We start from the raw sequence: 18,082 nt of genomic DNA, 5'->3' as shown, positions 1-18,082 counted from the left end.
TCTACACTCAGCTAGGCAGTGTTGCATCATTCCTTCTCCTTTCTCTACCTCAGTTAGCAAGACCCCCATCATTAGGTCATTCTCAACTGTAAAACAGATGAATCTGGGCCGTGTTTTTACCATCGTCACTTTGGTACGAACGCTAGGAGTCTCGACCACCTTGCAGCTTCGATACTGCCAGCACTTCAGTACATCAGTGGTCTGTGAACACCATGGGTTTCAGCGGCCAGGCATACCTACTGTTCGTTATGGACACCCATTCAACACGACGCTTGACAATAAGGTTCAAGACAATAAAATGATGAGAGGCACTGATCGTGTGGATAGTCAAAGGCTTATTCCCAGGGCTCAAATGGTTGCCACAAGAGGACACATGTTTAAGATGCTGGGGAGTAGGTACAGAGGAGATGTCAGGGGTAAGTTTTTTACTCAGGGAGTGGTGAGTGCGTGGAGTGGGCTGCCGGCAACAGTGGTGGAGGCGAATACAATAGGGTCTTTTAAGAGACTTTTGGATAGGTACATGGACCTTAAAAAAATAGAGGGCTATGGATAAGCCTAGTCATTTCTAAGGTAGAGACATGTTCAGCACAACTTTGTGGGCCGAAGGACCTGTATTGTGCTGTAGGTTTTCTGTTTCTATAATGCTTCTTGTGTGGCATGGGTGCTCAAGTGAGTGTGCTGCCAGCCTCGCCTATTGATGAGAAGGCAAAGAGTGATGAAACGTCACTGGAGGCTGCCAACAGCTGCAAGATCCAGATTTATGGGATACAACGAGTGACCGCTCTACTTCAGTGTGCAACTTTACACATGGGGCTTTGTCCTGACTGAAGTGACAGGACCTCAGCTCAGTGCAGATTTCCTGTGTGCCCAAGAACTGTTAGTTGATCATAAGAAGTCTCAGCTTGTGGATGCCAAGGACTTTGGGTCATTACCCTGTTCCTCCAGTAAATTTCCCATGTCTCTGTCAAGCGCAGGCACCACCTCACGTGAGTTACTCGACTGCTGGGCAAATTCCCAAACCTCACCAAGCCCACATTCTCCACGACAGTCACAAAACATGGGGATGAGCACAACATTTTCACAACTGGCCCGCCAGTTCACGCTCATGCATGCAAACTGGACCCAGAAAAGCTGGCAAATGCAAAGGCTGAGTTTGCCAATATGGAAAGACTTGACTTTGTATGCTAGTCAAGTAGGCCTAGGCTTTGCCCCTCCATATGGTCCCTAAGTCCAATGGTGGTTGCCTCCCATATGGCGACCACCATTGCCTTAATGAGATCACCACCCCCAATCATTACCCAGTCCTACCCGCCCAAGACTTTTCAAAACACTTAGCCGGAAAGTCAAATTTTTCTAAAGTCGATCTAGTTAGGGGCTACTATCAAGTGCCTGTGTGTTTGGAGGACATTCCCAAAACAGCTGCTAATAACCTCATTTGGTCTGAGTTTCTGCACGTCTATGGGCTGAAAAGTGCAGCACAGATTTTCCAACAGCTGACTGACTCTGTCGTAAACGACTTAGATCTTTTTGTTTACCCGGATGACATACTTGTCACCAGTGCGTCCAAATCTGAACATGTATTCCATCTCCACACACTGCTCAGGTGCTTATTAACCCAGCTAAATGCCAATTTGGGTTGTCAACTATTGACTTTTTCAGCCATCACATTTCTGCAGAAGGTGCGAGACCCCTCCCATTGAAAGTAGCCACTATTACGGATTTCCCACTGCTCTGTACTACTAAAAAACTACAGGAGCTTTCAGACATGGTAAACTTCTATCCACGTTTCATTCTACCAGCTGCTGAACTTGTGCTTCCCCTGTATAGCACACTTAAAGGCAACACCCCTAATCACATGCTTGACTAGTTCAGTGAACATGACCAGGGCATTTGATGATATCAAATGAGTTCTTTCCAGCACAACCCTACTGGTGCTCCTGCTCGCAAGGTGCCCATAGTCATTACTACCGATGCTTCAGGTGATGCTGTGGGTGCTGTGCATGAGGCATGAGGGTGCTTGGTCATAGGCATGTGGGAGCCGCTGGTCTTCTTCAGCTGCCAGCTCCGCCCCCACTGAAAGGAAGTCCAGCAAGTTTGACTGTAAGGTTCTCGGTCTCTGACTCCCTGTCCGCCATTTTCGTTTTCTTTTAGAGGGTCACCAATTCAGAGAACTTGTTGACCACAAACCCTGTGTGCATGTGATGGAAAAGTAATACAGTGGCTGATTACCTCTCGTGAACAACCAATGAGGCCATACACGTAAGGGTTGACTATGCCTGCATGGCAGCCAACCAAGCTATTGTCCCAGAGGGCCAGGCTTACTGAAAAGCAGTTACAGGCCTGTTGTTGGCTGACATTAAGTACAGGGAAGCTGGGGTTTCTCTCCCGTGTGATGTCTCGACCAGTTGCCCTCACCCCATAGTGCCCACAAACTGAACGCAGGCTGTTTTTGACTCCATATATGGCCTCTTGCATCCAGGCCAGAAGGCCTCAGAAAAACTGGTTGCACTAGAGTTTGTTTGGCACAGCCTTTGAAGAAACATGCATGGTTGGACCACGGCCGGTGTGGAGTGCCAGTGGGGCAAAAATTAACCATCATGTTGAGGCACCATTGGCACCTTTTAAAGTACCTAAGCAACAGTTTGACCACATCAATATGGACCTTGTTGGTCCTCTTCCCCCCTTCTACGGCTTCATGCACCTCTTTATCATGGAGACCGTATCACTAGGTGGCCAAAGGTTCTCCCTCTAGCATTGCCGATGGCCACAGATGTGGTTCGGGCATTCATCAGCACCTCAGTTACTCGGTTTGTCTCCCCATCTGATACTTCTTCTGACTGAAGTCCCCAATTCAGATCAAACCTCTGGGGTGCAATGGTCCAGAACATCAGCATTAGGCTACACCACACCATGGCATATCACCCACAGTCCAATGGCCAACATGAGCAGTTTCACTGCTCCTTAAAGGCTACTCCGAGGGCTTTCCTGACTGAAGAGTGTTGGCATGATTGTCTCCTGTGGGTTCTGCTGAACAGCTCCAAAGAGGACCTGCAGCTGTCCATGGCTGAGTTGGTAAGCAGACAGCTGCTACACATGCCAGATGATTTCACTCCTGATTACCATTACCACCTGGTCGACCTCTCAACAGTGTTCCTCCCTCCTCAGTAAATTCACGTCCTATTCACGTACTTCTACCTCCCATCATGGCATACAGCAGTCTTGACCTGCATTTCACCTCATTTGTTTTCATCTGCCATGATGCTTACAAAATCCCATTAGGCCACCCCCGACCATGGCCCGTTCTCCATTTCTCCATTTTGGATTGGGGAGAAAAGACTTTTATCAAAGGTAAGCAGAGTACACCTTTGATGAATGAATTTAAGTTGATTGCCTTAAACTAGCCCACCAAGATTTGGAGGGTTCACAACATGACCATGAGAGTGTCAACGCACTTGGGGATGAGCCAGAGGCACTTGTGGTTCCTCCTCCCTTGGAACATAGGACCCGAGCCGAGCGACTCATCCAAGCTCTCCGGACTGGCTCACAATGCTACAATGCTGGTGTTAGTGAATTCTGATGGGGGGGTGTGCAGTTGCAGTGTAATTGGTGGATATGTATATAATACACAGCCACTGACATTGAGTTGGGGTTTCATTTTAAGAGGCTGGACTGACGTGATGACATAACTATATCAAGAGTTTTTAAGCATGCTTTTTGTTCAGTTTTTTGGTGTTCAATTACTGAGTTGAGACAGCTTTTCTGAAACAATAAACACCTCTGCTGTTTTATTTGCGAAAACTTATACTGTATGTGAAGAACAGGTGGATGACCAGGACAGACCAGAGATGAAAGAGAAAACACATGCCTTGGGTCAGGGGAGGTAGGATAGATCCTCAATCATACTTTTCCTTCAGTATTCACAAGCGAGAAGGATGTTGATGGATGTAAGGTCAGCGTTTTTACATTCTCCCCACCAACGCATTGGTTTTTTATAGGTGTTCCTGTTTCTTCCTGCATTCCAAAAAGATGTATGAGTTTCACAAATGAAGAATTTCACTGTATGTTTTGATGTACAAATAAAGCTAATTTTATAACAGACTGATATGCCGGAACATATTAACGTTAAGAAAGAAGATGTGCTGGAAGTTTTGAAAACTATTAGGATAGGTAAGTCCCTAGAGCCTGACATGATGTACCCCGGTTACTACAGGAAGTGAGAGAAGACATTTCTGTGCCTTTAGTGATAATCTTTGCATCCTCACTCACCTTAGAATTTCTACCAGAAGTTTGGCACGTGTTATGCCTTTGTCAAAAAAAGGTAATAGATACGTCTATCCATGGCCTCCTCTATTGTCAAAATGAATCCAAACTCAGGTTGGAGGAACAACACCTTATATACCGGCTGGGTAGCCTCCAACCTGATGGCATGAACATTGACTTCTCTAACTTCCGTTAATGCCCCTCCTCCCCTTCTTACCCCATCCCTGACATATTTAACTGTTTGCCTGTTCTCCATCTCCCTCTGGTGCTCCCCCCAACTTTCTTTCTCCTGAGGCCTCCCGTCCCATGATCCTTTCCCTTCTCCAGCTCTGTATCACTTTCGCCAATCACCTTTCCAGCTCTTAGCTTCATCCCTATCCCGGTCTTCTCCTATCATTTTGCATTTCCCCCTCTCCCCACTACTTTCAAATCTCTTACTAACTTTCCTTTCGGTTAGTCCTGACGAAGGGTCTCGGCCCAAACCGTCGACAGCGCTTCTCCCTATAGATGCTGCCTGGCCTGTTGTGTTCTACCAGCATTTTATGTGTGTTGTTAATAGAAATAATCCTTTGAATTATAGAGCAGTGAGTCTTGCATCAGTGGTGGGCAAACTGATAGAGAACGTTTTTAGAAACAGGATTTGTGAGAATTTGGAGAAGCACAGCCTAGTCTGATTAGAGACAGTCAGCATGGCTTCGCGAGGGGCAGGTCGTGCCTCGTGAGCCTGATTGAATTTTTTGAGGAAATGGAAAAAGCAAATTGATGAAGGTAGAGTTGTGGATGTGGTGTATTTAGATTTTAGGGAATCATTTGACAACGGTCCCCATGGTAGTTTCATTCAGAAAGTCAAGAAGCATGGGATGCAGGGACATTGTGCAGCAGAGATTCAGAATTGGCTTGCTTACAGGGGGTGGTAGTAGATGGAGCATGTTCTTTTTAGTTATTTATTTTTACTTTCGAGATTCAGCACGGTAATGGCCCTTCTGGCCCAATAAGCGCACGCCAGCTGACTACATTCGTGTGACCAATTGACCTACTAACCCTCATGTCCTTGGAGTGTGGGAGATAATTGTAGCATGTGGAAACCCACAGGGTCATAGGAAGAATGTAACAATCCCTTACAGACAGCAGCAGAATTTAACCAGGTCGCTGGTGGCGCAGTGGTAATGTTCAACTAACTGCCACACTACCATGCCACCTTCTACATGGAGGTCCATGACAAGTGGTTTTCCACAGGGATCTGTTCCAAGGCCTCTTTGAGATCTCAATAAATGACTTTGACGAGGAAGTGGAAAAACACAAAGGTTGACAGCATGGTGGGTAGTGTAAAAAATTATCGTAGGTTTCAGATAGATCTTGATAGGATGCAGAGCTGCACTGAGAAGTGGCAGATGGAGTTCAACCCAGAAGCGATTCACTTTGCAAGGCTGAACAGAGTACAAGGTTAATGGTAGGACTCTTAGCGGCATGAATGAACAGAGGGATCTCGGAGTCCAGATCCTTAGATTCTTTAAAGTTGTCAAGCGAGTTGAGAGGGCATTAAGAAAGCATACAGTGTGTTGGCCTTCATTAGGCAGATCACTAAAGCTATGAGGTAATGCTACAGCTCTATAAAACTCTGATTAGACCACCCTTGATATATCATGCACAGTTCTTGTCGCCTCATTATAGGAAGGAGGTGGAAGCCTTGGAGATGAGAGGTGACTTGATAGATGTGTATAAAATGATGAGACAGAGATATATAGAGCACCTTCTTCCCAGGATGGCAATGGCTAATACAAGATTGTAAAGTGTTTGGAGGGAAGTTTGGGGGTGGGGGGGGGGGTCAATGTCAGGTGTAGTTTTTTTTTTAATACAGAGAGTGGTGAATATGTAAAACACACCATCAGGGGTGGTGGTATAAGCAGATGTATTAGGGACATTTAAGAGACTCTTAGATGGGCAAATGGATAAAAGAGAAATGGAGGATATGTAAGAGGCAAGGGTTAGATTAATCTTGACGTATGTTAAAATGTTCAGCACAACATTGAGAGCCAAAGGGCCTGTACTGTGCTGTATTGGTCTTGTCTCTGTGCTTTTTCAAAAATCACTGGATTCTGGAATGGTTGCAAAAAGACAGGAAAATATTGCAATTGTCACTTGACTCTTCAAGAAGGGGGAGAGGCAGAAGAAAGGAAATTATACTCAGTCCGACCTCAGTGGTTGGGATGATGTTGGAGTCAACTATTATGGATGAGGTTTCAGGGACTTGGAGGCACATGATAAAACAGACCAAAATCAGTATAGCTTCTTTATAGGAATATCTTGCTTGACAAATCAGCTGGAATCAGATGGAATTCTTTGAGCAAATAATAAGCAGCACAGACAAAGGAGAATCGGTGGATGTTGTGTACTTGGTTTTTTAGAAGGCCTTTGACAAGGTGCAGTGCATGAAGCTTCTTAACAAGATAAGAACATAGGATATGACAGAAAAGATACTAACATGGACAGAGAATTGTCTGATTGGCAGGAGGCAAAGAGTAAAAATAAGGGGAGCCTTTTCTGATTGGCTGCTGGTGACAAGTGATGAAGCACAGGAGTAGTTATTGGGACTGCATTTTTTTAAAAAAAGTTATATGTCAATGATTTGGATGATGAAATTAATGACTTTGTGGCCAAGTTTGCAGATGATATGAAGATAGGTGGAGGGACAGGTAGTGTTGAGGAGGCAGGGAGGCTGCAGCAGGACTTCGACAGACTCGTTCAATGTAGAGGCAGATGGAATACAGTTGCAGGAAGTGTACGGTCATGCATTTTGGTAGAAGGAACAAAAGCATCAACTATTTTCTCAATGTGCAGAAAAATTCAAAAGTCTGAGGTGCAAAGGAACTTCAGTGTCCTTGTGCAGGTTCCCTAAAGGTTAACTTGTTGCTTCAGTCAGTGGCGAGGAAGGCAAATGTAATGTTAGAATTCATTTTGAGAGGACTAGAATATAAACTCTATAAGGCTCTGAGACTCTATAAGGCATTGGTGAGACCTTACTTGGAGTATTATGAGCAGTTTTGGCCCCTTATGTAAGAAAGGATGTGCTGACATTGGATAAGAGTTCAGAGGAGGTTCATGAGAATGATTCTGGGAATGGAAGGATTATCATATGAGGAGCGTTTGTCCTGGACTCACTGGAATTTAGAAGAATGAAGGTGGGATCTCATTGAGCCCATCAAATATGGAAAGTCCTCAATAGAGTAGTTGTGGAGAGGATGTTTTCTATAATGGGAGAGAAGAGGACCAAAAAGCACAGCCTCAAAATAGAGGAGAATGCAGAAGAGAAATTTATTTACCCAGAGAGTGGTGAATCATTGGAATTCACTGCCACACGTGGCTGTGGAGGCCAGGCTTTTGGATGTACTTAAGACAGAGGTTGATAGGTTCTTCTTTAGTCAGGGCATCAGAGGTTACAGGAGAAGGCTGGAGAATGGGGTTGAGAGAAAAAATGGATGAGCCATGATGACATGATGGAATAGACTTGACTGGTCAAATGGCCTAATTCTGTTCCTATGTTTCATGGTATTTATCGTCTGTTCTATGTTGCCTGTGCTGAACAAGATGCCAAATCAAACTAAGTCTCTTGACGAAGGGTCTCGGCCCGAAACCGTCGACATCACTTCTCCTTATAGATGCTGCCTGGCTTGCTGTGTTCCACCAGCATTTTGTGTGTGTTGTTGTAAGTCTCTTCTGCATGCATATAATCCATATCCATCAATTCTCTGCATTTTCATGTGTCCAATATGAACAAGTAAATAAAATGTAAATGTACTTGAACAAAACTCCCTGATAATTAAAGTTAAAAATAACTCATGCATACACTGCAGGAATTTGAAGAAATCTGCCAAACCCACTCAGAAACCCAAAATCAGTGAACTTCAAAGTCCTTATGTTTGTTAATATTCTTAACTGCAGGATACCCATTTCCCAAGGTATCAATCACATGATTATTACCTGTTATATAAAGTTACAAATTACCATATATTTACTCTCCTTGCCAATGCTCTTCAATCACAAACCTGAATTGTGCCCAAAATTCCACTCTGTCATGTTTTCTTGGTACTGCTCATTTATAATGAGTGTTTTTTTAAATCAGGTCTGCTCCAGGAATATCATTTGGCATGATATACACTTACAGTAAGACCATTTAAAAGACACTTGGGCAGGTGAGATTTCAAAGATGACTTATGAGAATGTTGCCAGCACTCAAGAGTTTGAGTTATAGGAAGAGATTGGGTTGGTTAGTACTTAATTCATTGAATTTTCAATTCTTTCCTGCTCTCATACCTCTGCGTCTCTGCAGTTTCTTCAAGACCCATCATCCTAAGAGATACTTCAAGTCCCAATTCCAATTTGTCATGCTTCCGTGAATTCATTTAAACCATCCCACACAAGTGCACATTTGATTGCCAAGGTCGTAAACCATGGCATTCTTTCCATAATCACTTCTACCTTGCAATCCTGCTTTCCTCCTTGAAACCTAACTGTTCTGTTCACATGCCTGACTATAGCCTTATGTGACTGAGGGTTCAATGTTTGATTGGAACACTTCTGTGAACCACCTCAAGCTATCTTAGTTAGGTCAAAAGTGCAAGTGGAGTAAGTGTATTTGGTATGTCAACAAATACACTCAAAAACTTCCATAGATGTACCGTGGAGAGCATTCTGACAGGCTGCATCACTGTCTGGTATTGGGGGGTGGGGGGGAAGGGGCTACTGCACTGGACCGAAAGAAGCTGCAGAGGGTTGTAAATCTAATCTGCTCCATCCTGGGTACTAGCCTACAAAGTACCCAGGACATCTTTAGGGAACAGTGTCTCAGAAAGGCAGTGTCCATTAGTAAGGACCTCCAGCACGCAGGCCATGCCCTTTTCTCACTGTTGCCATCAGGTAGGAGGTACAGAAGCCTGAAGGCACACACTCAGTGATTCAGGAACAGCTTCTTCTTCTCTGCCATCCGATTCCTAAATGGAATTTGAACCTTCGAACTCTACCTCACCATTTTTTTAATATACAGTATTTCTGTTTTTTGCACATTTTCAATCTTTTCAATATATGTATACTATAATTGATTTACTTATTTTTATTTTATTTAGTTATTTATTTTTCCCTCCTGTATTATGTATTGTATTGAACTGCTGCTGCTAAGGTAACAAATTTCACATCACATGCAGGTGATAATAAACCTGATTCTGATTGGGATTCTGTCTCTGATTCTGACTTCAAGCCATTTTATTTAGGTCAAAAGTGTGATCCAACTAAAGTTTGTCAGTGTTAAGAATGATTAGTTTTTACTTGCCTCCAGGAGTTGAGTACAAGTCTTCAGTTGATCCACTTCCATCCTTTACCAATCATCTAATACTTCTGACTGCTCATCTTTCTGCAAGCCCTAATAGTCTCATTTCTCATCCTTGTCTCAAACGGTGAATGTTTCCTCAGCCTCCCCTGGTTGCAATACCCTCGTCAATCTAGTGTTCACAACATTCTCTTTCATTATTTATATTATCCCAGCTCCCTCCATTCTAATAACGAGTTAGAATTAGAGAGTGTACCATACAGTTTAGTGAGATACTTGGGGAGAAATTGACCTCGATCTGTATTTGCACAATATTTCAGATTGTGTTTGAAAATGAAACCAGATTTCAGATGAGAAATAATATTTTCATTAAGTTGAAAGAAGTTGAAGTTTAATATTCTTTTGGGCTAACAGAAGCCATTTTGCAAAGATTGCACAGCCATACAAAGAGTTAAACAAAATATTGAACTGCTCCATTGGGTGCTTAGTTCTATCTAACCAGGACATTTTACAAGGCAAAATTTAAATCAATACTTTGATTTATGAAGATCAATGTGCCAAAAGCACAATTATTCTTAATGGCTATTTCATTTGCTTCAAAATACTGCTCAATTCACTCAACTTTCATGAACCGGTTATCTTTTCTGCTATCAAACATGTCTATCTTAGCAAAGTAGCCAGTTATTTCTGCTGTCTTTTATTTATTATTATTTTCGCCCAGTTCTTACTATTGATGAACCCACTTTGTGTCTTCTGAAGACACACATGTTCTGCATTTTTTTTTAAATCTCAACTGTGTCTCTCCTCTTGCAAAGAATGCATGTTGTGCTTTTTTTAAAAAAAAATCTCAGATGTCGTGCTATGGTTCAACAGGGAGGTAATCATCTCAGATTTGATTTAAAACTTACTCATCTCCACTGTTATATATTGTTACTCCCGAAATTAATCAAAAGAAAAGCACAGAAACCAGAATTTTTTTTAAACTTTAGGGAGGTGTGCACATATGATGTGGTGGTGTAAAGACGTATGCCATTCAAGTACTTTTACAAATAACCCGTAATAAATAATGTAAGAATACACAGAACAATGTATTTACAATATTACTCAAATATTACTGAAATATTAAATGCACAACAGGAACATCAGATTGGAATTCTACACAGGCTGCCTATCTCCTTTTCCCTCCTGGTAGTCATCCAGTTACCTGTGTCCTAGGTGTTGGATGTAGTTACCTCCCTGTAAGCTCTGGCAATCAATCCCTCGATCTCCAGAATAATCCAGAGTTCATCCACTTCCAGCTCAAATTCCTTAACATGGTCTGAAAGACATTGCAGTTGGATGCTCTTGCAAGTGTAATCAAGAATACTGGAGGTCTCCCTGCATTGCCACATCCAACAAGAGGAGCATTCCATTATCCTTCCTGGCATCCCCACTGCTCTGACTGTGGAATAAGAAAGAAAGAAAGGAAGAAAAATTAAATGAAGAAAATCTACTCCCTTTCTCACCAAAACCTGAATACCCCTCTCTCACACTGGCCTCTCCCATAATGCCCACTCAGCTTAAAGCAAATTACCTTTTTTTTGTTTTTGCCAGGTGCTAAATTATGAGCAGTCCAATATCAAGGAAAGAGTAGATACTAGACCATTGGAAAACAATGCTAGAGAGGTAGTAATGGGGGACAAGAAAATGTCGGACAAATTGTCTAAGTATTTTGCATCAGTCTTCACAGTGGAAGACACTAGCAGTATGGAAGATGTTCCAGGTGTTAGGGGTGATGAACTGTGTGAAGTTAACACAATTAGAGACAAGGTTCTTGTGAAACTGAAAGTTATGAAGGTAGAGTCACTAGATTCTGGAATGGTTCTGAAAGGCAGGGAAATTGCAATTGTCACTCCACTCTTGAAGAAGGAAGAGAGGCAGAAGAAAAGAAATTATAGGCCAGTTAGTCTGACCTCAGTGGTTGGGAAGATTTTGGAGTTGATTATTAATGATGAGGTCTCAGGGTACGTGGAGCATGGTTTCCTCAAGGGAAAATCTTACCTAAAAAATCTGTTGGAATTCTTTGAATAAATAAGAAGCAGGGTAGACAAAGGAGAATCGGTTGATGTTATGTACTTGGATTTTCATAAGGCCTTTGAAAATATGCCACACATGAGGCTGCTAACAAGCTATGAGCCCATGGTATTACAGGAAAGATTCTAGCATGGATAAAACAGTGGCTGACTGGCAAAGGCAAAGAGTGGGAATAAAGGGAGTTTTTTCTGGCCGGCTGCTGGTGACCAGCAGTGTTCCACAGGGATCTGTATTGGGAGCAATTCTTTTTACGTTATATGTCAAGGATCTCGATGATGGAATTGATGGCTTTGTTGCAAAGTTTGCAGACAAAATTAAGATAAGTGGAGGGGTATTTGGTTTTGAGGAAGTACGCAGGCTACAGAAGGACTCAGACAGATGAGGAGAATGGGCAAAGAATTGGCAGATGGAATAATGTCAGGAAGTGTATGGTCATACAGATTGGTAGACAAAATTTAACAGTTTTGTCTATTTTCTAAATGGCAAAAAAAAAACAAAAACTGTGACACAAAAGGACTTGGGAATCCCTATGCAGGATTCCCAAAGGTTAATTTATAGGTTGAGTCTGTGGTGAGGAATGCAAATGCAATGTTAGTATTCATTTCAAGAGGACTAGGATATAAAAGCAAAGATGTAATGTTGAGACTTCATAAAACACTGATGAGGCCTCACTTGGTGTATTGTGAGCAGATTTGGGCCCCTTATCTTAGAAAGGATGTGCTAAAACTGGGGAAGGCTCAAAGGAGGTTCACAAAAATTATTCCACAGTTGAATAGCTTGTCATATAAAGAGCGTTTGATGGCTCTGGGCCTGTATTCACTGGAATTTAGAAGAATGAGGGGTGACCTCACTGAAACCTATTGAATGGTGAAAGACCTTGATGGAGTGGATATGGAGAGGATGCTTCCTAAGATGGAGTCTAAGACAAGAGGACACAGCTCCAGAATAGAGGGACATCCTTTTAGAACGGAGATGAGGAGGAATTTCTTTAGCCAGAGAGTGGTGAATCTGTGGAACTCTTTGCCACAGGCAGCTGTTGAGGTCAAGTCTTTATGTATATTTAAGGCAAAGGTTGATAGATCCCCGATTGATCAGGGTATGAAGGGATACAGGGAGAAGGCAGAAGATTGGGGCTGGGAGGAAAAATTGATTAACCATGATGAAATGACAGAGCAGACACGATCGGCCAAATGGCCCAATTCTATTCCTATATCTTATGGTCTCCTTGGGAACTGTGGTGCACAAAATGTCCTGACTGTCTGCTATTATTTATATAACTCTGTCTCCTGCTTTGCAATGAAATGTGCCCTCAGGAACTGTGGCGCACAGAATCTTTTTCTGAAAATCAGAGCTAATCATCAGTCCAACAAAATGCAAACTTTCTTTACTACAAAAATCTATTTATCTGTTCTGTCTTCAGTGACAAAACTGTTGTTTTATTCCTTGAGGACCTGCACTTTCCCAAGGATGTATTCAAAATGTCCCATGTCCTATTCTGTTCCATGACAATATTGTCAGCAGTCTTACACTTTGCAAATAATTGAGTTTTGGATCTTTGTCATAAAATGAAAGACAACTCTTTTGCCATGAACATAACATAAAAGGCTTTTGTTCAAGTTTAAAGGGTTCAGAGTTAACATACTATTGGGTTTATTGAAAATGAAAGCCATTTCTCAAATTTTCCACAGCCACACAGGAAGTCAAACAGAATATTGCATTACTGCCTTTCTTGTCTGCCTAATCAGGCATACAATTAACTTTTAAATGAGTTTAATAAAAAATGATACAAACTCCAATAAATCAAACAAGCTTGGGAGGTAGAAACAGACAATTTAGAGTGAAGAATAATTAGTGTTTATTATTATGGCAATAAATCTTTTAATGGCTCACCTCGTCAGGTCAATCTGGCTGCAATCATTAATCACTTTCTGGACATATTTCATCAAGACTCTCCATGCAGACCATGGTGCATCTTCTACCAACAATTCTTCAATTAAATAGATTTTGAACATATTTGACTGCAACAACAACATCTTCAATTTAAGGAGCACCTAACATAAGCAAAGTACCAAGATCATTCACAGAATGAATCATTCTGAATGCTATTTGCTAACCTTTATTGGTAGCATGAATTGGGATTTCTTTCCTGCACATTGGGTGATTGATGGTCTTTTTCAATGAGTTTGATTGGGTTTCTTTGTTCTGTAGCTGGTTGTAAGGAAATGAACCTTAAAGTTTTATATGGTATACATACTTTGATAATAAATGTTCTTTGAACTTTGAAATCTGTAAGGTATATACTGCCGATTTTCTTATGATATAGATGGGAGACAGTGACACTGTGCTGCCTATGAGAGCAATTACATCAGTTCAATTTCCATTACTTCTTTCCATCAGGGAAGAGGTAGAGATGCATGAAAGCATATTCTCATCGATTCAGGAAGAGTTTCTTCTACCACCAACACCCCCCCCCCCACCCACACCAATCATCAGATTTCTGAGCAGTCCATGAACTCATGAAGACTAATTCATTACTCTGAGCTTTTGTTTGCACTATTAATTTATTTTGTAATTTATCTCTTTCAAATCAACAAATTTCACATCTTATAAAAGATTGATAATAAAACTGATTTTGATTCTGAAAGGCTACTGACTGCAGTTTTTCAAGTAAGCATAATTTCAAATGAATTTCTTGTCTTGCAAACTCAAGTCTCCTTCTTGTACTCAATTTAGACAAGCAATCCAATGTGCAAGAATTGCTAACCAAGCAAGAGAACTAAAGTTTACAGTCATACAGTCGGAAACAGACCCTTCACCGCATCGAATTCATGCCAACTATCAGGCATTAATTTACAATTAATTAACCCATTTGATTCCTCACTGCCCACCCCCTATTCAGCTCTCCCCAGATTCAACTGCTCACTTGCACACTAGAAGCAACTTATAGAGATCAAGTAACCTCTGCCAACACAATCTTTGGGACATAGGAAGAAAGCAGACCTCCCCAAGCTGACCTTGTAACCCAAGGGACAATGTACAAGTTCCACAGAGTCTACACACAAGATCACAATTGAATTGGGGTCACTGGAACTGTGAGGCAGCAGTTCTACTAGATCTACCACTTTGTTGTCTCCACAGTATAGAGCTGTTTTTGGGTCACCAGATGAATCTCAAACACCTTTCAAATACCCCCTAGTGTGAAAAAGTAAATTACCAGAGGGCATCTCTTTGAGGTAAGGGGGGGAAGGGAGAGAAAGTTTAAAAAGGTTTTCTGAGGATTTTTTCTCTTTTTTTTTATTTTACACAGGAAATAAGTTATAGGAACAGAATTAGGCCATTTGGCCTATCAAGCCTGCTCCACCATTTCACGGTGGCTGATCCAATATTCCTCTCAGCCCCAACCTCCTGCCTTCTCCCCATTTCCCTTCATGCCCTGAATCTATCAACCTCTGCTTTAAATATACATAAAGACTTGACCTCAACAGCTGCCTGTGGAAAAGAATTCCACAGATTCACCACTCTCTGGCTAAAGAAATTCCTCCACATCTCCATTCTAAAAGGACGCCCCTCTGTCCTGAGACTGTGTTGTGTCCCCTGGTCTTAGACTCTCCTGCCATAGGAAACATCCTCTCCACATCCACTCTTATCAAAGTCATTCACCATTTGATTGGTTTCAATGAGGACACATCTCATTCTTCTGAATTCTCATGAATAAAGGCCCAGAGTTATCAAATGGACTTTATATGACAAGCCATCCCATTCTGGAGTCATTTTCATGAACCTTTGAACCCTCTCCAGTTTCAGCACACCCTTTGTAAGATAAGGGCCCAAGCCAGCTCACAATACTCCAAGTGAGGCCTCACTTGTGCTTTATAAATTCTCAACATTTCCTTTTATATACCAGTCCTCTTGAAATGAATGCTAAAAATCACATTCGCCTTCCTTCAATTATTTGCATTTTCTCTCCTTTTAGAAAATAGTCAACCAAAACACTTGACTGTACACTTCCAGACACTGTATTCCAACTGCCATTTATTTGCCCCTTCTCCGAATCTGCATAAGCCTCCTGTAACCTCTATATATCTTCAAAACTCCCTGCCCCTCCACCTATCTTCATATTGTCTGCAGACTCTGCAACAAAGCCATCAATTTCATCATTCAAATCATTAATATATAACATAAAAGAATCGGACCCAACACAGACCTCTGTGGAACACCACTGGTCACTGACAGCCAATCAGAAAAGGCTCCCTTTATTCTCACTCTTTGCCTCCTGCCAATCAGCCACTGCTTTATCGATGCTAGAATCTTTCCTGTTATACCATGGGCATGTAGCTTGTTATGCGGCCTCATGTGTGGCACCTTGTCAAAGGCCTTCTGAAAATCCAAGTACACAAAATCAACCAATTCTCCTTTGTCTATCCTGCTTGTTCTTTCTTCAAAGAATGTCATCAGATTTGTCAGGCAGGATTTTCTCTTGAGGAAACCATGCTGACTATGGCTTATTTTATAGTGTGCATTTAAATATCCCAAAACCACATCCTTAACAATCAACTCCAACATCATCACAACCACTAAGATCAGACTAACTGGTCTATAATTTCCTTTCTTCTGCCACTCTCCCTTCAAAGAGCGGAGTGATATTTGTAATTTTCCAGTCTTCTGGAATCATTCCAGGATCTAGTGATTCGTGAAGGATCATTACCAATGCCTCCACATTCTCTTCAGCTATCCCTTTCAGAACTCTGGGTGTACTCTATCTGGTCCAGATGACTTATCTACCTTCAGACCTTCAAGTTTCCCAAGAACCTCCTCTTGAATTGTGGTAACTTCACACACTTCATCACCCCTGACACCTGGAACATCCTCCATGCTGCTAGTGTCCACCATGAAGATTGATGCAAAATACTTCAACAGTTTGTCCGACATTTCCTTCTCCCCCATTACTACCTCTCCAGCATCATTTTACAGTAGTCCAATATCTGTTCTTGCCTCTCCTTTACACTTTATGTATCTGTAGAAACTGTTGGTATCCTCTTTAATATTATTAGCTAGCTTACTTTCATATTCCATATTTACCTTTGTAATGACTTTTTTGGTGGCCTTCTGTTGGTTTTCAAAAAGTTTCACAATCCTGTAGTTATCCACTCATTTATGCTCTATTATATGCCCTTTCTTTGGCTTTTATGTTGGCTTTGACTTTGACTTCTCTTATTAGCCACAGTTGTGTCATCTTGATGTCTTCTCTTTAGGAAGAGGTCCTGAAAGGAGAATATAGGGAGTTAGGAAGGGAGTTGAGAAGAAGGACCGCAAAGGTAGTAATCTCGGGATTACTGCCTGTGCCACGCGACAGTGAGAGTAGGAATGGAATGAGGTGGAGGATAAATGTGCAGCTGAGGGATTGGAGCAAGGGGCAGGGATTCAAGTTTCTGGATCATTGGGACCTCTTTTGGGACAGGTGTGACCTGTACAAAAAGGACAGGTTGCACGTGAATCCAAGGGGGACCAATATCCTGGTGGGGAGATTTGCTAAAGCTACTGGGGCGATGTAAAACTAGAATGGTTGCAGGGTGGGAATAAAATTGAAGAGACTGGAAGAGAGGAGGTTAGTTCACAAATAAGAATCTTGTAGACAGTGTGTGAGGGAGAATAGGCAGGTGATAGAGAAGGGGAGTGCTCAGACTGAAGATGTAGGGGAGAAGGAAGAAAGAGAAGATAATAAAGTTGTTTGCTTTGTTAGGGATAAACAGAAAGTAAAAGGTGGATAATTTCTTAAATGCATTTATTTTAATGCTAGGAGCATTGTAAGAAAGATGGATAAGCTTGGAGCATGGATTTATACCTGGAAATATGATGTTGTAGCTATTAGTGAAACATTGTTGCAGGAGTGGTGTGACTGGCAACTAATTATTCCCGGATTTTGTTGCTTCAGGTGTGATAGAATTGGAGGTGCAAGAGGAGGAGGTGTTGCATTGCTTGTCAGAGAAAATATTACAGCGGTGCTTTCGCAGGATAGATTACAGGGCTCGTCTAGGGAGCTATCTGAGTGGAATTGTGGAAGGGGAAAGATGTAGTAACACTTATAGGGGTGTATTATAGACCACCTAATGGGGAGCAAGAATTGGAGGAGCAAATTTGTAAGAAGATAGCAGATATTTGTAGTAAGTACAAGGTTGTGATTGTGGGAGATTTTAATTTTCCACACATAGACTGGGAAGCCCATTCCGTAAAAGGGATGGATGGTTTGGAGTTTGTAAAATGTGTGTAGGATAGTTTTTTGCAGCAATACATAGAGGTACCAACTAGAGAAGGGGCAGTGTTGGATCTCCTGTAAGGGAATGAAATAGGTCAGGTGACGGAGGTATGTGTTGGGGAGCACTTCAGGTCTAGTGATCACAATGCCATTAATTTCAATATAATTATGGAGAA

This window comes from Hypanus sabinus, chromosome 12, assembly GCF_030144855.1.
Source record: "Hypanus sabinus isolate sHypSab1 chromosome 12, sHypSab1.hap1, whole genome shotgun sequence".
Classification (NCBI taxonomy): domain Eukaryota; kingdom Metazoa; phylum Chordata; class Chondrichthyes; order Myliobatiformes; family Dasyatidae; genus Hypanus; species Hypanus sabinus.
Note: the sequence above shows the minus strand (reverse complement) of the source record.